The following is a 12492-nucleotide window of genomic DNA, read 5'->3' as shown; positions in this document are numbered from 1 at the left end:
TCGATCATTGCAATATACTATAGCTATTGGTGCAGTACTGACAGAAGCATTAGGGATCATGTTGCTGACATGATCCCTGAGGCTTCCAGTAGCTGGGTGACCTGGAGGTCGTCATGACAACTTTGAGTCACCATGGCAACGATCAGGTCCTCACAATTATATCGCAGAAGCACTGATAGGAGGTGAGACGGAACGCAATCCCTCTTCCAATTCCCTAGTGCCGTAATTGATATCGATAGTGGCATTCAAGAGGTTAAATAGCCAGTGGTGGCGTAGCGACAGTCTGTGGCTGTGAGAGCCAGGGCTTCGCTTTCAGATAAGCCAAGCTTGCCAGGATGTACAGGGTACATCCAAGGTCAGGAAGGGGTTAAGGTCAAAATTGGCTCTGTCATTAAGGGCTTCAACCTCTTCAGGCCATGGTCATTTTCTCCTTTTTGTTTTTTCCTCCGCTTCTTCCATAGTTCTGGCCTCAACCACCAACCTCAGTACCAATGATCTGGCCAAATATTTAAAAGAAAAAAAAAAAAAAAGTTGACCATATACAGTACAGACCAAAAGTTTGGACACACCTTCTCATTCAAAGAGTTTTCTTTATTTTCATGAAAATTGTAGATTCACATTGACGGCATCAATGAAATACTTAAAAAAAAAAGTGTGAAACAACCGAAACTGAGAATATGTCTTATATTCTAGGTTCTTCAAAGTAGCCACCTTTTTGCTTTGATTACTGCTTTGCACACTCTTGGCATTCTCTTGATGAGCTTCAAGAGGTAGTCACTGGAAATGGTCTTCCAACAGTCTTGAAGGAGTTCCCAGAGATGCTTAGTACTTGTTGGCCCTTTTGCCTTCACTCTGCGGTCCAGCTCACCCCATACCATCTCTATTGGGCCCAGGTCTGGTGACTGTGGAAGCCAGGTCATCTGGCGTAGCACCCCATCACTCTCCTTCTTAGTCAAATAGCCCTTACACAGCCTGGAGGTGTGTTTGGGGTCATTGTCCTGTTGAAAAATAAATTATGTTCCAACTAAACTCAAACCGAATGGAATAGCATGCCGCTGCAAGAGGTTATGGTAGCCATGCTGGTTCAGTATGCCTTCAATTTTGAATAAATCCCCAACAGTGTCACCAGGAAAGCACCCCCACACCATCACACCTCCTCCTCCATGCTTCACGGTGGGAACCAGGCATGTAGAGTCCACTACGTTCGGGTGTCCGTCTGCAGAAAACGTATATGTGCAAAAATGGCAGAAAACAGCACACGCTAACGCAGTGTGCTCCATTACAGTGAAGGGCCCTGCCGGGCGCATGCGTCCGGAACACGCTTTGCAGAGTGGGGGAGGGGCGGTTCGGACGGATGCTCCGACGGGACCTGTGGACGCAGGGAAAAACGCAATGTGAAAGGAGCCTAATATGAGCTGCTGTTAACCTGCGATTTCTGAGGCTGATAGACTTATCCTCCGCAGCAGAGGTGACTCTTGGTCTTCCTTTCCTGGGGCGGTCATCATGTGAGCCAGTTTCTTTGTAGCGTTTGATGGTTTTTGCCACTGCACTTGGGGACACTTTCAAAGTTTCCCAATTTTTCGGACTGACTGACCTTCATTTCTTAAAGTAATGATGGCCACTCGTTTTTCTTTACTTAGCTGCTTTTTTCTTGCCATAATACAAATTCTAACAGTCTATTCAGTAGGACTATCAGCTGTGTATCCACCAGACCAGACCTCTGCACAACACAACACATATTTTCAGTTGTTTCATACTTTTTTGTTAAGTATTTCATTCCACATGTGTTAATTCATAGTTTTGATGCCTTCAATGTGAATCTACAATTTTCAGAGTCCTGAAAATAAAGAAAACTCTTTGAATGAGGTGTGTCCAAACTTTTTGTCTGTACTGTACACCAGAAATAACACCACACATTGTCTGCCCTCCTACACTTCATCTAGCTCACTTTCACAAGGCTCCTCTAATCTTCTCGCCCTACTACCTGCACTAGTGACCCAATTCCCTCATATCTCTTTAAATCTGTCACCCCAGCTGTCAGCACTCACCTAACTAAAATATTCAATCTCTCTCTCCTCTGGTGTTTTTCCCTCTTCCTTCAAACATGCCAGCATACACCCATTACTTAATAAAACATCCCTGGACCAAAACTGCGCTGCTAACTACAGAGCAGTCCCTAATCTCCCCTTTATCTCCAAACTCCTGGAACACTTGGTCCACTCCCGTCTAATCCGCTGTCAGATAACTCTGTCTTCGACCCTCTATAATCCAGTTTCCGCTCCTTAAGGTGTGTCACACACAGCGACGACGACAACGACGTCGCTGCTACGTCACCATTTTCTGTGACGTTGCAGCGACGTCCCGTCGCTGTCGCTGTGTGTGAGATCCAGCAACGAGCTGGCCCCTGCTGTGAGGTCGTTGCTCGTTGCTGAATGTCCTGCTTCATTTTTTCGTCGTCGCTCTCCCGCTGTGAAGCACACATCGCTGTGTGTGACAGCGAGAGAGCGACGAAATGAAGCGAGCAGGGAGCAGGAGCCGGCGTCTGGCAGCTGCAGAAAGCTGTAACCACTGTAAACATTGGGTAACCAAGGGAAGACCTTTCTCTGGTTACCCGATATTTACCTTCGTTACCAGCCTCCGCCGCTCTTGCTGCTAGTGCCGGCTCAAGCTCTGTGCACATGTAGCTGCAGTACACATCGGGTAATTAAACTTATGTGTACTGTAGCTAGGAGAGCAAGGAGCCAGCGCTAAGCAGTGTGCGCGGCTCCCTGCACTGTGACATATAGCTGCAGTACACATCGGGTTAATTAACCCGATGTGTACTGTAGCTAGGAGAGCAAGGAGCCAGCGCTAAGCAGTGTGCGCGGCTCCCTGCTCTCTGCACTGTGACATGTAGCTGCAGTACACATCGGGTTAATTAACCCGATGTGTACTGTAGCTAGGAGAGCAAGGAGCCAGCGCTAAGCAGTGTGCGCGGCTCCCTGCTCTCTGCACATGTAGCGACGTTATGATCGCTGCTGCGTCGCTGTGTTTGACAGCTAAGCAGCGATCATAACAGCGACTTACAAGGTCGCTGTTACGTCACAGAAAATGGTGACGTAACAGCGATGTCGTTGTCGCTATGTGTGAACCCAGCTTTAAACTTACTGAAACTGCTCTTACTAATGTCTCTAATGATCTAACAGCTAAATCTAATGGTCACTACTCCCTGCTGATTCTCCTGGATCTCTCCACTGCATTTGATACTGTGGATCACCAGCTCCTCCTCACAGTTTTCTCTTATTCTCCTCCTATCTCTCTGACCGCTTCTTCACTGTATCTTTTGCCGGCTCTTCTTCCTCTCCTCTTCCCCTTACGGATGGGGTTCCTTAAGGTTCATCCTCGGCCACCTTCCTTTCTCTCTAAACACGGCCCCTATTGGACAAATCATCAGCAGATTTGGCTTCCAGTATCATCTCTATGCTGATGACACCCAACTGTATACATTGTCTCCTGACATCACCTCTGCTATATCACAAAACACTAGCGATTGTCTGTCCGCTGTCTCCAACATCATGTCCTCCCTCTATCTAAAACTGACCCTTTCAAAAACTGAACTTCTTCTGTTTCCTCCCTCTCCTAACCTTCCGAAACCCAATATTACCATTTATGTGTGTGGTTCTATCATTACGCCCCAGCAGCACGCCCGTTGTCTTGGGGTTATATTTGACTCCAATCTCTCCTTCACTCCCCACATTCGTTCACTCGCTCGCTCCTGTTATCTTCACCTCAAAAACATCTCTAGAATTCAACTTTTTCTTACTGTTGACTCTGCAAAAAACTCTTACTGTTGCTCTTATTCATTCTCGCTTGGAATACTGTACTTCTTTACTAATTGGTCTCCCCTAAACTCTCCCCTGTCCAATTCATTCTGAATGCTGCAGCCAGGATCATTTTCCTCTCCAACCACTTCACTGATGCCTCTGCTCTGTGCCAGTCATTGCACTGGTTGCCTATCCGCTACAGAGTCCAATATAAACTTATCACTCTGACCCACAAAGCGCTCCACAGTTCCGCACCGCCCTACTTCACCTCCCTCATCTGTCTATCACCCCACTCGTGCCCACCGTTCTACTAATGACCTAAAGGCCCTGTCACACACAGAGATAAATCTGTGGCAGATCTGTGGTTGCAGTGAAATTGTGGACAATCAGTGCCAGGTTTGTGGCCGTGTACAAATGGAACAATATGTCCATGATTTCACTGCAACCACAGATCTGCCAAAGATTTATCTCTGTGTGTGACGGGGCCTTTAGACTGACATCCTCAATAATTCGAACCTCCCACTCCCATCGTCAAGATTTCTCACGAGCCGCGCCAATGCGCTGGAACACACTTTTAAGACCATTTCGATTAATTCCCACCATCCACACCTTTAAACGTACCCAAAAAACATATTTCTTTAGACTAGCCTATCACCTCATCTCCCTCATCTAATTTAGTCCCATTCTGCCCTTCATAAAATTTACTTCCATTTCTCGTTCCCTTGACCTTCTGGTTCCTTTCTCTTTATGTACTTTTTTTTACACTTTGTATGTATAAATTCTGCTGGCGACCGGTCCACGCAGGTGGTTTTGAATCCCCTATTAAATTGATGGCTGGACCATATATGACAAGCTTCTCTCCCCCCATTCACCTTTTGTGCCTCCCCTATTTGCTCATAGACTGTAAGCTTACGAGCAGGGCCCTCACTCCTCTTGGTATCTGAATTTTGTTATTTTGTATTGTCTCATATAGTCTGTACATGTCCCCTCTGAATTGTAAAGCACTGCAGAATATGTTGGTGCTATATAGATAAAAATTATTATTATTATTATTATTATATTCATTGTACCATATAATGTACTGGAAAATAGGGGAAAAAAATCCAAGTGCGGCGAAATTGCAAACAAAAAGTCCAATTCTTCAACTGATTTTTTTTATTTTTATTTACCATGTTCAATATATGGTAAAACCGATCTGGCAACATCACTCTTTGGTCAGTATGAGTTCATAGATACCAGACATGTATAGTTGTTTTTTTTTTCTTTTTAAGTGGTGAAAAAAAAATCGGAAATTTATAAGAAAAAAATGTTTTCCTTTTCTCGCCATTTTCCGGAGTTCACAGGAAGTGCGTTATGACAGACACAGCAGTCATCAGCTGATCCCTGGCTCTCAGGACGACTCATAGCCGCCTTGCGATCACGTCATGAGTGTGTTGATGGGCGCAGGGAATGATGCGCTCTTGAAAGTGGGATTCATCTAGTTAACAGCTGCAGGTGGATCTCCGATCCACCCGCTACTGTTAGTGGAGGATGACGGCTGATTAAATCAGCCATCGTCTGCATAAAAGTTGCATGCGAGCCCACATCAAAGGCAGGGACACGACATATGATGTATGTTTACTTCATATCTCGTGAAGGGGTTAAGCTCAGGGGTGGACACTGAGAGCAAAGGTCCCCTGTGCAAGAATTGTGTGTGCCCCCCCCCCTCCTCCCCGATGCAAAAAGTCACCTCTGGGACATGCAGAGCAGCGAATCCCGAAGAGTCTGTAGCTCAGCGACATCACTGAGAAGAGGAGGCCGGTGATGGACACCAGAGAGAGCAGCAGTAGGTGAGTATATTATCACAGTACATCACAAGCACAGACATTCAGTGAATACAAAATTTAATGGGAGGCTTCTTTATCAATGGTAAGGTTGTTACCAGAAAACAGATCTACCTCTCCGCACTGTCCACCCACGCTCCCACTTCAACATATAGTTCCCCTAGTTTTCCATACTATCCTTCCTATGCTTCCACTTCTCCATACAATCCCCCCATGCTGCCTCCCACTTATCCATACTGTCCCTCTATACTCCCACTTATCCATACTGTCCCCCCTATGCTCCCACTTCTCCATACTATTCCCCCTATGCTCCTGTGATGCCCTGGACTAGCCAGGTAGTCACAGTTAGCGCCCCGCACAACACCTGTCCCCTAAAAAGGTGTCATCAGCCAACCATTAAAACCTAGTCACCCCTCTGAGCTTGATGGACACACCAGGGGGCGGAGCCAGGCGGTTGGCCACACCCACCGAGGAGTTCAGAGGGCTTGAGGCAGGAAACACAGTAAGTTGAGTTTTAGTGTTGAGGAGTGGAGGAGGTCAGGCCTGTGACAGTCTGACAGGTGCCAGGGTTGGAGCCCGGGCAGCTTTGGCTAGGAGGCAAACGGTGGCCTTAGCCTGCAGGAGCCGGGAAGACGGCTCGGTGGAACCGTGGTGGACTGGGACAGAGTAGTGGCCCGCCGGTACCGACTCGGAAACCAGAGCACACAGAGGGGTACTCAGACCCTGAAACGAGGTCCAGAATACACTGGTCTGAGTTAATTAACGGATTGCGGTCTGGACTATAGGTTCTTTCCCACCCAAGTCCCGACTGAAGACAACAGCCCACCGAGGGGGATAGAAAGCCACCGCACAGGCAGAGAGATCCCACGGGCCAGCGTCTGCGGGCAAAAGGGCTCCCCCGACATTCACAAAGTCGGGGAGCGGACTCCCGTTGCTGAAGTGCAGGCAGCCCAAATACACAACACGGTGCAGGAGAAAGGCCAAGACCACGAACTCAAGCGCGGCTCCGGCCGTGCACCTACCTAACCCCCACCAAAAGCGCCAGCATCCCCTTTCAGAGCGAAGTGACCCCGGGGTGCGGAGGTGCTCAAGCCACCCACCAACGAGCCCGGACCCGAGCGGCTCGGCTGCAGCCGAGCGCAGGGCGGTACACTCCCACTTATCCATGCTGTGCTTATGGTCCTACTTATCCATACTGTGCCCCTAAATTCTTACCTTTCCATACTGTTCCCCCCTTCTTCATACTGTTCCTTCACTTCTTAATACTGTGCCCCCTATTTTTCATGTGGTCCACCCACCCCACTGTCTCACACTGTCCCTCAGTGTGTACTCAGTCTCTGCAGTCTGAAGCCCAGTCATTGCAGCCTCTGCGTACACAGCCATTACACGTCACCGGCACATAGCAGTGACATTTAATGGCCACCAGCCTATCAGAGGCTGCTCCAAAGATGCCCGACCTTTGTTAGGCCGGAGGCCATTAAACATCACTGCTATGCACTACATGCTGACGTCAGCGCTTGGTGCATAGCAGTGACGTTTGATGGCCCATAGGGCATTCAAACAACTGCGGTTACCGGCAGCGGGCCCCCTCTATATCAAATACAGGGGGTCCGCCGAGGACCCGGAATCCACGCTGTCTAGGCAGACCAGGGGCCCCCCCTTCCCTCTGGGCCCCAGTGCAGATGCATCGGTTGCATGTCCGCCGTTTGCTTAGAAATCATTGTTCTCGGCAGCACATTGTCTTGTGAGAACAGGACATATGCTGCTGAGAAGAATAGTATTCTATGTGTACTGAACAATCGTATCAATAGTTTACATATGAATTGTGTGCTATATTATTATAGCTTGTGAAGAGTGGCAGGCTGGTATAAAATGGCGCTGATTGGCTTACATTTAGACAATCGGCAGTCGTTTAAGGCCTCCTTCAGAGGTCAGTGATTTTTCTCATATGCAAAAAACAGTCCGAGTTTCATTAGAGTTTTTTGACCAGTGTCATCAGAGTGTTCAGTGTGTCAGTTGTTACCATTAGGCCATGTGCGCGCACTGAGTATTTGGGGAGTTTTTTACCTCAGTGTTTGTAGCTGAAACCAGGAGTGGAACAATCAGAGGAAAAGTATAATACAAACACGGGCTCCACTTCCGTGTTTATCACCCACTCCTGATTTTGGTTTACAAATACTGAGGTAAAAAGCTCACCAAATACTCGGCTTGTGCAGGTGGCCATAGTTTGGTCAATGCTTCAGGTTCAACAATTTGTTTTCATCAACACAATTTGGTCAGAGTTTCATCAGTTTTTTAGTATGAAAAAAACACTGCTGGAGGTTTCTCAAACTTCTCTTCTCAGACCGTGAAAAAGGTATATTAGAATGGAGAGAAGTGTGCCATAAACAGGCGCCCACACCACACCTTACTTAATACTTATCGCTGTAAAGTCTCATTGGAAAATGAAAGAAATGGTGTGGGAGAACCGTGCAGACATGCCACTGGCACTACACTAACCTCATTTCCGTCAGTTTTAGGCAATGTGCGCACTAGAAAATTGACTTTTCTTAAGAAAAATCCACACCCTCTGGCAGAATACCGCACCCATGGCAAAAACTGAGGTAAAACCACACCCACGTTTTTGCCACGGTTTTTCCACAGGTTGGTCCCTGCGGTTTTTTACCATTGTCTATGGCAAAAAACGCAGGTACCTGCAGAAAAGAAGTGACATACTCATTCTTTTTGCTTCAGAAATTCTGCAGCAAAACTTGTAGGGAAAAAAACAGTGTGCGCACACCATTTTTTTTTTTTTACCATAGGTTTTGCTGGGGAATGACTGCAGAAGGGTTATGAACATTTTCTGCAGCAATTCATACAAAACGCGGCAAAAAAAACACAGCGTGTACATTGGGCCTTATTTGGGTTTTTTTTCCCCGCTAGCACTCGTACCTCTGAAAATCTATGGGGCTGTGGCTGTGCACATATACAATTTTATCCTCAGACCAAATGCCAGTGAAATATCATGGAGACGCGTCTGAGATCAGATCAAACTCAGCAATGCAAGTCTATGTGTGACGCCCCGTCGTCACAGGGTACTGCACAAGCTGCCTTTCCGTGCAGTATTCTAAACTCTCCCCTGTTACTAAACTCTCCCCTCTCCAATCCATCCTGAATGCCGCAGCCAGGATCATTTTCCTCTGCAACCGCTTCACTGATACCTCTGCTCTTTGCCAGTCATTGCACTGGTTGCCTATCCGTTACAGAATCCAATATAAACTTATCACTCACTTACAAAGCTCTCCACGGTTCTGCACCACCCTACATCAACTCCTTCATCTCTGTCCATCACCCCACCCGTGCCCTACGCTCTGCTAATGACTTAAGACTGACATTCTCAACAATTCGAACCTCCCACTCCCGTCTTCAAGATTTCTCACGAGCTGCGCCTATGCTCTGGAACACACTACCAAGAGAAATCCGATTAATTCCCAACATCCACACCTTTAAGTGGGCCCTAAAAATGCATTTCTTTAGACTAGCCTATCACCTCACTGCCCTGATCTAATCTAGTCCCTTTCTGCCCTTCAAAAAACGTACTTCCAGTTCTTGTCCCCTGTACCTGTATAAATTCTCACCGACGGGTTCATACAGCTGCTTTTGAATACCCTATTAAATCGATGGCTGGACCATATATGACAAGCTTTTCTCCCCCCCATTCACCTTTTGTGTCTCCCCTATTTCCTCATAGGCTGTAAGCTTACGAGCAGGGCCCTCACTCCTCCTGGTATCTTAATTTTGTTATTTTGTATTGTCTGTACATGTCCCCTCTTAAAGCGTAAAGCGCTGCAGAATATGTTGGCGCTATAGAAATAAAACTTATTATTATTCCACCTCCCTCTTGGTTCTGGGTCCCTAACTAATAGTGTTGCCTCCAACAGTAAATCAAATCCTAGATACACCCTGCACCACACCCACCAGTGGACGGCTTGAGGGAATAGAGTCACCCACCTGGGGGTCAGGGAGGGAAGGTCAGGAAGTGTAGTCAGTCGAGTAGTGGAGAGTAGTAACCCTCAAGCTGTGAGGAGCTCAGAGGAGGTCGGGAGCGGTGGCTCCTAGAGAAGCTGTCTAGGTTGCAGATGGTGGTCTGGGCCTAGAGGAGTCGGACCCCCGGTCGCAGGGGATTGTGGCAAGGTGCCTGGACCTGTCGAGGACAGCCGGCAGCCTAGCACTGTCAACGGTCCGGGACTGAAGGCACGACGGGGTAGACGGACCCTAGGCCGCAGAGTAGCTTCAGGCAACCCGACAATTCACCTGAGGAGAACAGAGCCTTTATGATCCGTTCCCACCCGCTCCAGAATCGGGGCATTAGCGCAACGAGGGGGATAGGACTTTCCAATCCAAAACGGTCCAGAAAATCCCAAGCGTGAGTCCTGAGAGCAAGATCCCATACTTAGTCACAGTGGGGAGCGGGGCCCGGCAAGTTCCATACTACTGGGACCACCAGAGAAGTAAACTTAGTGCCAGGAGGCAGGTCACGGATCACCAGGTAACACGATAGGGGACGGGACCCGGACGAGCTCCCCTCAGCAGCAGCGGTACCCAGAGAATTGGTTTACCCGGTTGCACCGTCTGCTTATGAACTGAGTGAGTACAAGACTGACCCCTGCACCCCACAGCACCCCTCACCAAGTCCCGGGGCATCCTCCTACCCGTGGAGGGCTACGACACCTTGCTGCCCCACTTCATCACCCCGGGTACTCCCAACGGCAGCGGCGGTACTCCCCAAATTACCGTACACCACGGGTGGCATCACGAACTGTACATCAACTCCCTTGTAAATACTCCCTTTCATTTGAGTGGCTGCACAACCCCCAGGTCCGGAGACTCTGGAGCCACAGCGAACCCAGATCCGAGCAGCTCAGCTTCTTCCACGGGAGCGACACACATAGGGCAGTGAAATACCTGACAGCACTCGGTGCCATGTTATAGCCAGGGAAGGTGGAGACACTAAAACTGAGGGTCACAATGTGAACAGTCTGATCCCACAAATCGGTCTACTTCTCTTGTATGTTGAGAAATGGAACGTCTGAACAAGCCCTTATTCTCATCAGTGAAAAAAATATAAAACTCTGATGAAACTCTGTCCATTTTTCTTGTAAAAAAAAAACAAACCCTCACGTCTGAATGAGGCCTTTAGAGGGTTACGTGAACACATTCAGTGTGTGGTGAGACTCAAACCAGCAGTGGGTAAGGCTGCTTTCACACATCAGTTTTTTGGCATCAGGCACAATCCGGCGAAAAAACTGATGCGACGGATCCGGCGAAAAAAACAGATCAGTTGCATCAGTTTTTTCCATCAGTTCCTTCAGTTTTTTGACAGATCCGGTGTGATACTGAGCATGCTCAGTTAAAAAAAAAAAAACGGATCCGGGGGCCCAATCCGGTTTTTGCCGCATTACGCCGGATCCGGAGTCCAAAGGCTTCCATTATAAAACATGCCATACGGTGCCGGATCCGGCGGGATCCGTTTTTTTTGCCGGACACAAAAATGTTCACTTCAACATTTCATCCGGCTGCCGGGTAAGTAAATTTTGCCGGATTTTTTTTGCCGGCAAAAAACGGATGAAACGCAAGGCCATCCGGCACAATCCGGCGCTAATGAAAGTCTATGGGGGAAAAAATGGATCCGTCGGCAACAGACGCCGGATCCATTTTTTTCATGTTTTTGCCGGATTGTGCCTGATGGCAAAAAACTGATGTGTGAAAGCAGCCTAATAAATGCAGAAGTGGTGCCCGTGTTTCTATTAGGCTACTTTCATACATCCGGCTGTAGCAGTGCGGCACAATCCGGCGCTCTGCTGAAAAAACGAAACCTATTTTTTTGCCACCGGTTTCGTTTTTTCCAGCATTGACTTGCATTGGCGCCGCATTGTGCCGCATGGGCTTGCGTTCCGTCCGGTTTTTGCCGCATGCGGCGGCCGGATGGAACATTCCCTGGCACAATTTTTGCTCCGGCAAAAAAACCCGCATTGCGCCGCATCCGGCCGCTGCGGCGCATTTTTCAATGCATGCCTATGGACGCTGGATGCGGCGCGATGCGGCAAAAACCGCATCCGGACGCCGCATGTGGTTTCTTCCACTGCGCATGCTCAGTAGCGTGCCGCAACCGGAAAAAAAAACGGATGGGCCGCATGTAAAAACTTTTATGCAAAGGATGCGGTGTTTTCGCCACATCCGTTGCATAGGTTTCACAGTCGGATTGAGCCGCAGTGCTCAAACCGGATGTAAGAAAGTAGCCTTATACTTTTCTTCTGATTGTTCCACGTCTGGTTTTGGCTACAAATACTGAGGTAAAATACTCCCAAAATACTAACCAAATACTCAACGTGTGAACATGGCCTAAGGCCGGCGGTACGATCTATTGTGCGATCGCACGAGCGATCGCACCCGCCCCCGTCATTTGTGCGTCACGGGCAATTAGTTGCCCGTGGCGACCAAAGTCGTTATCCCCCTGTCACACGCACTTACCTCCCGGACGATGTCACTGTGGGCGGCGAACATCCACTTCCTGAAGGGGGAGGGACGTTCGGCGTCACCGCGACGTCACACAGCGGCCGCCCAATAGAAGCTGAGGGGCGGAGATGAGCGGGACCTTACATCCCACCCACCTCCTTCCTTCCGCATTGCCGGTGGGATGCAGGTAAGCTGTATTCGTCGTTCCCGGGGTGTCACACGGAGCGATGTGTGCTGCCTCGGGAACGACGAACAACCGGAGCACAGAAGGAGGACCGACATTATGAAAATGAACGACGTGTCAACGAGCAATGATAAGGTGAGTATTTTTGCTCGTTCACAGTCGTTCGGAGGTGTCACATGCTACATCT

Source organism: Anomaloglossus baeobatrachus, chromosome 1 (assembly GCF_048569485.1).
Source record: "Anomaloglossus baeobatrachus isolate aAnoBae1 chromosome 1, aAnoBae1.hap1, whole genome shotgun sequence".
NCBI lineage: Eukaryota > Metazoa > Chordata > Amphibia > Anura > Aromobatidae > Anomaloglossus > Anomaloglossus baeobatrachus.
The sequence above is the reverse complement of the archived record's forward strand: the minus strand, read 5'-3'. Positions refer to the sequence as shown.